Here is a 13,783-nt window from a genome sequence, read left to right on the forward strand (position 1 = left end):
TAAAGCAGGTTATGTAACTTACCAGCAGTGGTGTAGTCGAATTTTTTGTAGTGAGTATACTGTGATCACCCCCCCCCCCCAGCCTCATACGCACCCATACTAGAGCGACACTCAATAACATCTACATGTAATTTAGAGCATTATTAAAGACTGCTTATGTGTTATCAACATTCCAATTTATTATAAGCAACAAAAGACAGTCAGCTGAAAAAACCTGTGCTCCAGGTCCCATATTCATATAACATTTAAGGCTAAATGTAGCTCTTAAAGGTATAAAGTTCACCCAAAAATTAAAATTGTGTTATTTCATCACCCTCAATTTGTTACAAAACTGTACGAGTTTCTTTCTTCTGTTTAACACAAAAGATGATATTTTGAAAAATAGTACAGTTGTCATTTTTGGGTGAACTTTATACCTTTAAGAGCTACATTTAGTCTTAAATGTTATATGAATATGGGACCTGGAGCACAGGTTTTATCAGCTGTTAATTTTCAATGTACATTTAAGAGTGAACAATAAACATTTGTTCAGTTTTATCACCAACACTCTTTCATTGCAGAATATTATGAACTGAATAAACTGGTAGTTTACAAAGGTTTATAAATACATTTGTACTCGTGCTGTGGGTGAAATGTCACCCGAAGCTGCTGTAGCTTTAGGCGCAGGCTTCCTCAGAGTGTAGTTTGGGTCTGCTTTCGTTTCAGATCTTCTTTTACATTAATTAACTAATTTCTAATTTGCGCCAAAAAACACCACCAAGCAATTAATTTTCCTCCTTGGTAAGTGACGTCAGATCAGGTCACAGGCCACGGAAGCCCCAATGGTCCAAAAACGTTAGTGATTCGCAATCGCAACCACAGTCTGTGTTCGCAACACAGATGGGGTGAATTTATAAATGAAAGTTCTGTCACAAAACGATATTGTTACGTATCCTCACGCTTTTTTAAGTGGGTATACGGAAATCCTTGGCCTTTCCTAGTGGGTATACGGCGTATACCTGCGTATCACGTAGACTACACCACTGCTTACCAGGGTAAATTTGGAAGGAAAAAAAAAACAGAGGTCTAAACTTTTATCTAAGCAGACATACAGTAGTAGTTCTCTCAAGGAAGCCCAAGTGAATCCAGTGGACCAGATTGATGATGGTAGGAGATCAGATCATTTGAAGTTTGGTTCATTGTTTCTTTGTTTTATTACTTGTAATTGAAAAGACATTTATTAAAGCCTTTATTACTTTACCATTCAACAGTAAATACAGAGTCTTCACTAGACAAATACACTTTCACAACACCAATCTCGTTTTATATCTAATTTGCCTTTTTAGATGGAACTTTCACAGCTTCTTGAAGGCTGCTGGGTAGAAATAATGATAGTTCAATATTACCAATACAGTAAATGTCTGTAACACATACACAAACTAATCATTTTTAATCAAAACAACTGCAAAGATTTCTTACAATTCCAAGATTCTGAACTCTCAGAGGTCTGTGTCCATAATCTGTGAGGGGATAAGACAAGATTTTTATATTTCACATTAATTTAGCAAAGGGAATGGAATATCTGTTATACCTATTTGGGCCTCCCACCATCTTTATTTCCTGTCAGAGAGGATATGGTATCTTCATCTTTATCCTACAGTGCAAATTACTAATGATGTTTGGTTTAGCAAATAGAAACAACACCAGAAGACAATAATGACCCATAACTATTGCAGGCTATGCTATTGCAGGAGGGTCAGTTAATGTTCATCAGCAACAGTGAGAGAGTAAAACAAAGATGCTCAGTTTACATTCTAAAATACAATATACACAAATACTCAAACCCTCACAAAACATAAGAGACATTTAGTAGGATCATTACAATTATTATTACAGTACACACCAAATACAATGAAATAAAGCATGCATAATGCAAGTGAAACAATAAAGAGTTAATTCAAAATGTCCCCTTTAAAGGGTTTTTTGGTCATCTGGAGTGTTTAAAGTTAAATCATTTAAAGCAGTGGAAACTCAAAAGAATTCAGGTAGAGTTTCCCGTCTGCCTTCTGCCTTCTGCCTCCCACCTCAGTCCAGTGACATGCATCATATGCTGAGTGGCCTGTCTGAATCGTCCATATTGTCAGAGCAGGAATCTGCTATCGTCAGCTATAATGGTGATGACGCCTAATTTAGACAGATGGATATGATGTTTTTGCATTTCACTGCTGCCACAAGGTTGACTGATCAGACAACTACAGTGAATATATTCTGGTCAAAACGTAAGATGTTGAATGTTGTCCTGTGACATGCCAAATAGTTCACTTTACTATAGAAAAATATTATTTTATGTATAAAATCTGAATTTATTTTTGCTGGGAATTAGATGGAGATATTCATAATATTCTGTAGTAACAACCATCAATACAGTATTTGTAAGAACTTCATGCTGTGTGCACAAAGATTTCACTCAGCACTAAATCTAATGGCAGCAATAAAAATATAAATAAAATAAAACTCGAAATAAAACTTTGTCCAGACTAAAGGAGCGCCAATGGGAATTCTATGGGAAAAAATGAATGCTGTACTGGGAAAGCTGTACTGGGAATGCCTGAATTCCAATTGCACAGAAAAGCAACAAACAACAGACCGGGGTCTACGACATATCTGATTTTGGTGCATGTGGCTCAAAAGCCCTAGGAGGAGTTAGTGTTGATAAATTAATTAAATGATAATAATAAGCTTATAAAGAAAAAACACACGTCATATATTCATTCATTTTCTACTGCTTATCAGAGCTACTCGGGTCACGGGGAGCCTCAGGCGTCATCAGGCATCCAGGCAGGATACACCCTGGACGGAGTGCCAACCCATCACAGGGCACACACACACTCATTCACTCACACACTCACACACACACTCTCATTCACTCACACACACACTACGGACAAAATTTTCCAGAGATGCCAATGAACCTACCATGCATGTCCTTGGACCGGGAGAGGAAACCGGAGTTCCCGGAGGAAACCCCCGAGGCACGGGGAGAACATGCAAACTCCACACACACAAGGCAGAGGTGGGAATCGAACCCCCAACCCTGGAGGTGTGAGACAAGCGTGCTAACCACTAAGCCACCGTGCCCCCCCCCCCCCCCCCGTCATATAATAATATAGATTAATTTGCATAGTGAATATATATTAAATCAGAGGAAGGAACTAATGGGACAATTCACTTCCACACCACCAGAAGGTGTGTGATGAGTATCTTGTTCCTCCTTGTTGATCATGTGATATGGGGCCTGTTTCAGAAAGGAGGTTTAGTGAAAACCTGTATGTTAAACATTAAGTATGTTAACCCTGAAATGAGGGAAACTCTAGGCTTTCTGTTTCAGAAAGGGAGGTACGTAAACACGAGAGGTGACTTAAGGTAACTTAAGGTAAACAAAGAGAGGTAACTTAAGGTAAACAAAGAGAGGTAACTTAAGGTAAACAAAGAGAGGTAACTTAAGGTAAACAAAGAGAGGTAACTTAAGGTAAACAAAGAGAGGTAACTTAAGGTAAACAAAGAGAGGTAACTTAAGGTAAACAAAGAGAGGTAACTTAAGGTAAACAAAGAGAGGTAACTTAAGGTAAACAAAGAGAGGTAACTTAAGGTAAACAAAGAGGTAACTTAAGGTAAACAAAGAGAGGTAACTTAAGGTAAACAAAGAGAGGTAACTTAAGGTAAACAAAGAGAGGTAACTTAAGGTAACTTGAACCTCCTTATCGAAACGGGTCCCTGTTCTTAATTATCCCTTATGTGTTGCTTTATTTATTTATCCCTGCCCTCATGCCTGGCCTTGTCCAGTTGTTTATTGCCACGTTCACTTGTGTTGTGTTGTGTTTTCAGTTCTGTTTCTACATTGTTTTTGTTTTGTTTATGTCGTGTTATTTTAGCTAAATAAAACAAGCAGGTTTTTGATCCTGCTCCTGGGTCTGGTTGTGATTTCTGTGCTGTGACAGTCACTTGGATGGGATTTGGATTAATGTGTCAGTGTGGTTCTATTACAAGCAATAGTCAGTTTAAGAACAGTGGGAGAGGATCTTTTAAACCTCTAAAAATCGGTGGTGAAGATGATGGTGAAGATGATGAAGATGATGGTGAAGGCATCTGCTGGATATTTAATCACTTTACAACTCTTAAGCCTGTTGGATGTTAATAATGTTTATTGTATTCCAGAAAAGAAGAAAATTGTGATGCAACAGACTCTGGAATAGATCGGAACTGCACAGTTTCTGTGCACTTTTTTCTTGCACTTTCCAGCTGACCGTCTAATTTGCCGAGTTGAGTTCTAATGAGGGGGAGCACGGTGGCTTAGTGGTTAACATGTTCGCCTCACACCTCCAGGGTTGGGGGTTCGATTCCCTCCTCTGCCTTGTGTGTATGGTGTTTGCATGTTCTCCCCGTGCCTCGGGGGTTTCCCGGTCCAAAGACATGCATGGTAGGTTGATTGGCATCTCTGGAAAATTGTCCGTAGTGTGTGAGTGTGTGTGTGTGAATGAGAGTGTGTGTGTGTGCCCTGTGATGAGTTGGCACCCCGTCCAGGGTGTATCCTGCCTTGATGCCCGATGACGCCTGAGACGCCCGTGACCCGAGAAGTTCAGATAAGCGGTAGATGAATGAATGAATGAGTTCTAATGAATCTCTCAATGTGCCACCTGTTGTGTGCAGGAGCTGCAGCCATAGTAGGAGTTTATATACAGTATTTAGAAGCGCAGCAATGACAAGAAAAGAGAGGAGACTGCGACCACAAGTGTCACTGAAAGTACTCTCTCTCTCTCTCTCTCGGTCTCTCTCTCTCTGTCTGTCTCTCGCTCTCTGTCTGTCTCTATCTGTCTCTGTCTCTTTCTCTCTCTGTCTGTCTGTCTGTGTGTGTCTCTCACTCTCTTGTTGTCTGTGTCTCTCTGTCTCTGTATGTCTCTCTCTCTCTCTCTCTCTCTCTCTCGCTTTCTTGCTCTCTCTCTTTGTCTGTGTCTCTAATGAGGGGGCAGGGGGGAGAAGTAATGTGGGGGCTGCTGGGCAGGGTAATGTAATGGCAGCTGGGAGGGGTAACGTAGGGGCAGCTGGGAGAGGTAACGTGTGGGCAGCTGGGCGGGGTAACGAGGGATCAGCTTGGTGGGGTAACGTGGGGGAAACTGGACAGGGTAACGAGGGGGCAACTGGGCAGGGTAACGTGTGGGCAGCTGGGCAGGGTAACATGGTGGCTGTAGTTGAACAGATGACTGAGGAAGAAACGGTTGGTGTGCAGACTGCAAAGGAGATGAAGTCGGTGTTATTGATGGTATAACCGATGTGATAAAGGAGACAGGTCTCAGTAATGGAGGATACGTACTCTATAGATGAAATTAGTGATTTTCTGGACACAAACTTCGGCAGTCATTGATGTAAAAGATTTTTTCTCAGATGTGGACAAATTCATAACGTTGGTTTGGTTACTGCAAAAAAAAAAAAAACAGCTAGCTATGACATTCTGGACAAAATTCTCAAAAAAAATTTTATTTTAAATCTATTTAAAAAATTTTTTTTTATTTTAAATTTTATTTACAGTTTGAGATGATTTTAATGTTTACAATATTTTGATTTTATATTGTAAAATAAAATTATTTTACAATCTTGAGCATGTGTCAACAGTTTAGGAATATTTTAGGAAATGTCTGTAAAATAAGTGTTTATCTGTAAATCCTTTAATGAAAATTCCTGTATATTTATGTTATTTTTCTTTGACATTAGTTTTTGTTTGTATTTGATGCTGCCAGTCATTTGACAGATTATTTTTTACTCATTTATTTATTTGTTTATTTTACAGTGTATGCATTTCAACACATTAGTGATGTGCTACTTAAATGGCACTTGTATTAGTAAGTACATGGATTTATCTTCAGCCTTGGTATTTTCTGTGTGTTGCGTGAATGTTCTCCTTGTGTTGCTTTAGGAATTCTGATTTTCAAGATATGCATATTCTATAAATTGAGGAATCGAAGTTGTCCTTAGGTGTGTGTCTGTGTGTGTGTGTGTGTGTGTGTGTGTGTGTGTCTGTTTGTGTGTGTGATTAAGTACATGCTAGGATACATTCAAGTAACTTTTTCTCTATGTAATGCTTTTCCTGTTTTAAATGCTTCACTGTTACGTCTTTTCTCTCACACACTCTTGCAAAAGAAAAGTTTGTTTGAATGCAGAAGTAAATAAATTTAAAACTAAGATGCCTTTAACATTACAAAGAAAAATATTAGATGTGTTAATATGGACACAAACCTTTGTTAACCTTAATGATCAACATGTTTAAAAGCAGATCATTCTTTTCATTTCACATTCATTTGTACAAAGTAAAAAAAAAAAACAGTATAAAAATATAGTAATTTTTAAAAAATGTATTGATGTAATTATTAGCAAAAAAACAGAAAATAAAATTTGGGTTGTGCAAAGAATTTACAAAGAATGTCTATAATTTTATGGCATTTTGAGTGCAATTGAAAAGAAAGTGATAGTTTCCATAAAATATATATTGTTTAAGAGTAAATACTGCGCAATACTGCATACATACTGCACAATAATGCATACATACTGCACAATAATGCATACATACTGCACAATAATGCATACATACTGCACAATAATGCATACATACAGCACAATACTGCATACATACTGCAAAATACTGCATACATACAGCACAATAATGCATACATACTGCACAATAATGCAAACATACTGCACAATACAGCACAATACTGCATACATACTGCAAAATACTGCATACATACAGCACAATACTGCATACATACAGCACAATACTGCATACATACTGCAAAATACTGCATACATACTGCACAATAATGCATACATACAGCACAATAATGCATACATACTGCATAACTGCTCTTATTGATTTTGCTGGTAAGTCAGCAAGGCCAACTAAAGTTCATGCTGGAACACAGCTCTGGCTTAGGGTCAGTATGTACAAATATTGTCTTTACATCAATAACTAAATACATTAAAGACTGACACGGTCCACAAAGAAGTTAAACCATTTCAATCTACACTGTTCAATATTAGGGATGGCTAATGGCCTAAGCACTGCAGTCATGTCACTGTAATGTCACCATGATGTCAGCCATTAGCTTGTCATTGGCCTACATACGTAGCTGTTTTGTAGCAGTGGTTGTAGAAGATTTTTGTTGATTGTTCCATCTCCATTACTGTCAGTACTCATTTCTGTTCTGGTTCAGGTAATGCCACTAAAACATTTTCATTGTAGGCACATACAGGTATGATGTTTGAACTACTTCTAAACTCCGGGCCTACACTGTACAATGATCAGTGTGATGGAGACTGATGAGAGACAGATGGGCTGAGAAAATGTTAGCTATATATAGGAGTGGAATGACCAAATGTCAGAAGTCCTTAAAAACTTGTGTGGAACTTTATGTGTGTATTATTATTTACTATTCATTAAACATTATTTTTTTATGCAAACACTGGGATAAACACACCATTTGAACAATTAATTAAATATAACAGTCTACAAATAAAACTAAACATCTATAGCTAAAACTGAACACTATGTTTGGAGAGGAGTGAAAGTCCACCATCCCCACTGTAAAGCATGGTGGTGGATCTCTGATGTTTGGGGCTGTGTGTTTTCCAGAAGTTAGGAAAAAATGATGGCAAGGTGAATGCAGCATGTCATCAGAAAATACTGGCAGATCATTTGCATTCTACAGCATGAAAGCTGCACATGGGACGATCTCAGATGTTCCAACATGACAATGATCCAAAGCACTAGGCAAGGTTGACCCTCCAATGGCTACAGCAGACAAAGGTGAAGGTTCTGGAGGCCATCACTGTCTCCTGACCTCAATATCATTGAGCCACTTTTGGAGAACTCAAATGTGCAGTTTGTGCAATACAACAAAAAACTTACAGGAACTGGAGGCATTTTGCCAAGAAGAATGGGCAGCTTCACCACCAGAGAGAATTCAGGACCTCATGCACAATTATTACAAAAGACTGCATGCCATCATTGATGCTAAAGGGGACAATACACAATATTATTATTAGTAGAATAAAGGTATGTAAATTTTTATAGTGATTATTTCCTTATTTTCTTTTCTTTTGTTTGATTGTGCCATACTGTTATGCCTTACACTTGAGCGTGTACCATTTTTTTTAAGTGAAAAGACAAAACATTTATTTTATTTTATTTCTCATAGCACATAAGAAATAAAATAAAATAAATGTTTTGTCTTTTCACTTAAAAAAAGGTACACGCCTTGTACATTCTCCAACAACTGTAAGGCATAATATTAATCCATTTTAATAATTTTTTTATTAACCTTACATTGGGATTAATACAGTATACTGTTACACACACGATAGCTAACATTCTTAAAGCCGACAGTACCAGAATGCCTCATAATGACATGTTGGTGTAGATGGTTTAATTCAAATGAAAGACATTAATATAGTTTATTAAAGTTTGTGTAAAGATGGGATGGGCGTGTTGAAATCCTACTTTTCAGTGAATATTAGTGTGATTATTTTTTTCATTATTTAATTTCTTTCCCCCAGATGTACCAACACATCCAGCTGATTACTGTTCATTTGGAGGACTGTTCTTTATCTGCCACACTGTACAATCACTTCTGGTACAGATTGACCTACTGTATTATACTCAGTTTTATATATGAACAGATTAAAAGTGTAGGCCCAGGGTTTAAAAGAAAATAACGTTTACAGAAAGTGTTTTAGAATCAAGAGTGTTGTCTATTATAAAGTTTCCATCCCCACTTTAATAGATATTATTTTCTTATTGTGTGTTTAGTTTGTTTTATATATATATATATAATCAGATATATAAGAAATATATATATATTTAACATGTAGTGTTTAGATTTAATGTTTAAATGTTTTATTTAAAGCATCACAAACCTATACATAAAACATTTTAAGACTTATTTTATATTCTAAAAAAAATTACTGAAGGTGTTTGTTACTAAAGATGAAATACCTGTATTTATAAGTGTTTCTCTGCACTTTATTTGAATGATATTGTATGGTTTTTGTTTGACAGCTTCTGCTGCCAGACATTTGATGTTTTTCGTTTATCTATCTATCTATCTATCTATCTATCTATCTATCTATCTATCTATCTATCTATCTATCTATCTATCTATCTATCTATCTATCTATCTATCTATCTATCTATCTATCTATCTATCTATCTGTTTGTTTGTTTGTTTGTTTGTTTCCAGTGTCTTTTTGACCTAAAAGTGGGTTGAGGTAGGTCAACTTTGATTCCCAGGTCCACCAAGCGATCACTGCTGGGTCCCTGAGCAAGGCCCTTAACCATACATTGCTCAGTTGTATAAGATGTAGGTTGCTCTGGATAATGGTGTCTGCCAAATGCCATAAATACAAATGCTAGCTGATATCATTAGTATCTGATTGAAAAGTCACATTCAAGGATATGTCATTGCACATATGTGATATATATGATTATTGATTTACATACTCATAAGACAAAAGTCTGCAACCCCAGTGACTGACTGTGATGTGTAGTGAAGTGATTTCAGACTTATTCAGAAACAGAATATCCAACTTGCAAAGATACATCTGTAGAGTATTTTTAGAGTACTTTTTAACATCATTATGTTTCCAAGAAGTACATTTAATCCATGCATCTTACCATATAGCCCACAACAGAGGTCAAGAATCCCAATAAAATAAGAGCGTGTCTTACCTGCAGCTGTAGACATGGTCAGAGTTGTTTTAAACAATCAGCAGCAGATAAGTGGAAGAACATACGACTGAAATGATGCTATACAAAGGTGAGTTAAAAATATCTGATGACATAAAACTACAGCCCAGAACTCCTATTCAGACAAGCACTTTCAGGAGCAATCTCTCTGCAGTACACAGATCTGTACCATTACAAAGGCTGAAGCAATTTTCAGCACTGTGTATTTATATTCGGTTTCAGTGGGAACTAATAGTGAAGCCTCCATGACAATTGTGCTTTCAAAAAAAAAAAAGAAAGTTTTTATGAGGACAACTCATAACTCATCTATTTTACTGATGAGAAAATATTTCCCACACAAGTTGTTTATTTTGTTTGTGTTCAACCGCTTCAACACACTAAATGCATTTGTACCATTTATAAAAGATTGCATTGTAGAAAAATCATGTATCCAAAGACAGACATGACATGTTTACCAAAAATATCATGAAGCACAACATATAGACAACACAGACAAGAAAGCCCTGAAGAAAATGGCCACAGTGGATCTCACTTAATTGCAAGATTTTATGGCTACTTCCCAAAGAAATGGGTAAATAATCACTGGATGTGTAATCCCTTCAGAATCGACATGAAAAACAAGCAATGAACAGAACCGGCCGGTGTCATGTGCTTAGGTGCTGAAAAAGAGATTCAGTGAAGTAAGCTTCATCTAGTATTGGTCCAGTGATGTGTTGGCTGGACGGCCGTCCACCTACTGTACCACTCATGTACTCGTAATCATCTGATTCTGAACTATCTACAGTACCTGTGCAGAAGTAACTTTTGTTCCACTTCCTTAACTGGAATAGAATGACATTGAGCACAGTCTATGAGTAGCTCTGTCTATCATCATCCCTGACATTGAAGCTCATGACATATCATTAGATTGATGACAGGAATTGAACTTTATAGAACTTGGATGGAATTACTGTATAGAGCTCAGGCTCCAGCTAATCAGTCCCAGTTTCACTTGTTATCCAAGAAAGTAGCAGAATCTCAATAGCACTGATCGTGGATGAAAATGAAAACGAATAACTTTTATTTGATAGAAAGGTCAAACAGCAAAACGATGATGGATCACAAGCACACTGCAGTGACGGAGAGGAGATTGTGATGATCAAAGCAGGTAGAGATATACTACAGGAAATAACATTTAATCAGCTCAAGAACATGTTACAAAATATATGCTGCTTTATTTGAAATAAAAATAGATATTTTTTGTATATTTTTGGAGCTATTTCTGCTCAGCCTCACTTTTGAGTCACGATGACTCCAGTCCATTTGTTGCCTAATGTGGTCTGGGGTGTGCTGAGGCAGAGGACATGCAGACATTCAGGTCTTGTAGCTCTGATATGATTTGCGGTACAATTCATTGACTTTAAGTAATCAGTATCCTGATCAAATTCTGTGTGGTCAGACAGTGATCAGTGTCTGTGGTACTCTGGGAGACCTGATAACTGTGTCTGCAGCACATGTTAATGTGGCAGAGTGCACATATTATGTCTAAAATACATTTTACTTGAGAAGAGATAGTCCTCTAAGCTTCAGACCGTGATGTGACCATATATTCTATATTTAACCTGTCAGAATGAGATAGAGTGTGACCGCAATTTTGATCCCATAATTACATTTAGACACATAGAAGAAACTGCCGTTCATCTGACCGAACAATAGTCTAAATAAAAAGTTTAAACGAACAGCTAGGTCTCAGTAAAGGATTGGCAGAATCGACTCAGTAAATGTATTATTTGCGGCTACATATTGTATATTATGTTAGTATAAAAAAACTTTAAACTGGTTGAATTATTGTCCAGTTTATTTGTGTGTGTGTTGCCCAGATTGTCTACGTGTTTTACTGCATCACCACATGGCTGAATACAGTACATAACTGTATCAAGGCAGATTAGCTTAATGTAATGCGATATAGACATTGGGTTTAATTGATATTTTAAACATATTGTTAAACACAGTAAAATACCTCTTTATCAAGAGCTAACACCTAACCAGTGTTGGTGTGAGGGCTGTAATGACTCTAAGGATCTATAACTCTATGTTAGATATTCAGACATTTCCCTTAGAGAAAGTACACCTCTAGAGATACAGTATGCTCCTTCAGAGAGCTAACAAATAAACAGCACTGGTAGAACTAGTGATAAGGACAGAGAAAGAATGTCTAAACATTCTGCAACCAAGAAACTAGACGAGTAAGTGCAGTGGTTACTAACCTCAACCGCCACTAGGGGTCACTAAAGATAAACGGAGAATCGCCGTGCAAACTCTCACTTGTATTTTCTTAAACAGCACAGTAAATTATTACTTTTTAAATATTTTATTATGGCTAATATATAAGAACATTGAGAATTTTACACTGAACAGACAGACGCACCCTCAAAAACACACACAGGACAAACAAAAAGACGCAGTGAAGCGAATACAGAAAAGGAGAAGAGAAACATTTTTTGCACTAAAAAGAAAACAAGGATTTATTTGGAGTATTTAGTTATCTTAAATTTGGTTTTATTGAAGCAATAGACAAGGTGAGAACTAAGTGTGTCATCTGGTGAGAAACTGGCCAATGAATACATGATGCCCTGTAAACTGAGGAGGCATCAGGGCACCAAACAACCATAGACGGTTGTAAACCCAGAGAAATTTTTCTAAGGAAAAAAGAACTTCTTATACGAAATAGACCTCAGAATATCAGAGATGCAATGACTAGAGTTGGAAATGAAAATAGACAGACAACGGTTGCATCCTTCGAGTTCACTGTCTTAACTGCCCAGTCAAAAAAAGCTACACACCATCTGGGAAACTCTGCTCAAACCTTCATGTGTAAAATTCATAATGAAGTGTGAAGGCTAAGTGTTAGTTTGTTTTATTGAACTGATAGAAGTTAAAGCTCCTGAGACCAAACAACCAGAAACTACTCGACGAAATGACCAGTGAACTGACCTACAACAATTTCCATCACTTTTTAGATTGGAGGTCCTTTTTTTACCTAAATCCTTCAGAAAAGAGTTCACACATCACATGGAACTGCTAGAGGAGGAGATGACATCGTAAAGTAGGAGGTTGTGGACCATTTAGCAGCAGAGGTAAATCTCTTGGATGTTAAGTCAGATTATTCACCAAACACATATACAGTACAAACGGTTCTGGCTGGTAAAAGCACCCAATTTTATGCCTAAGCTTGCACACCATGCCACAACCAGACTCATCCTGCCTTTTGCCACAACATACCTGTCAACATACCTGTCAGAGACTGATTCAGCTCTCTGGTACCCATACCATCAAAACCAAGCCATGCAACAAGTTAGACTGTGTACAATGACTTTCCTCTGACTGTCACGAAAATCATGCCTAATATCCGGTCTCTAGTCCAAGAAAGTACGGACCAGATTTTACTTTGATTTGCAATGCACAATTAATCAAGGGTTTCATTCAATCAGGACTACAAGAAATGGCATGTTGGAATGAAATGGAGTTTGATGGCCACTGGTAGGAAAGATTTCCTGTGGTATTCTTTGGTTGTCCTTTGTGGTGTGGTCTTGGACTTGCTTAGTCTAGAACATGTGCAGGACGACTCCAGTGTCGCATGCAGGGGGTGTGACAGGCTGTCAAGGATACTGAGAAGTTTCCTCAGCATTCTCCTCTCAGATACCTCACCCAGAGACCCCAGCTCCAATCCCATCCTCCACTCCCATGAGAGAACCTCCTTTCCACCATGCTACCCCAGCACAGTACAGCATAGAAGATGACTGAGTGGTAGATAATCTGCAGCATGGTTTTGCAAGCGTTAAAAGACCAGAGCTTCCTGAGGAGGTACAGATGACTCTGACCTTTCTTGTACAACGCATCAGTGTTTTTAATCTATTCAAGCTTCTTGACTATGTTGACACCCAGTTACTCATATATGCCCACAACCTCTACCTCAGTGCCCAATGATGCTGATTGAGTTTTGTGATAGTCCTCTGCTTCCTAAAATTCATC

Source organism: Tachysurus fulvidraco, chromosome 19 (genome assembly GCF_022655615.1).
Source record: "Tachysurus fulvidraco isolate hzauxx_2018 chromosome 19, HZAU_PFXX_2.0, whole genome shotgun sequence".
In the NCBI taxonomy this organism is placed as follows: domain Eukaryota; kingdom Metazoa; phylum Chordata; class Actinopteri; order Siluriformes; family Bagridae; genus Tachysurus; species Tachysurus fulvidraco.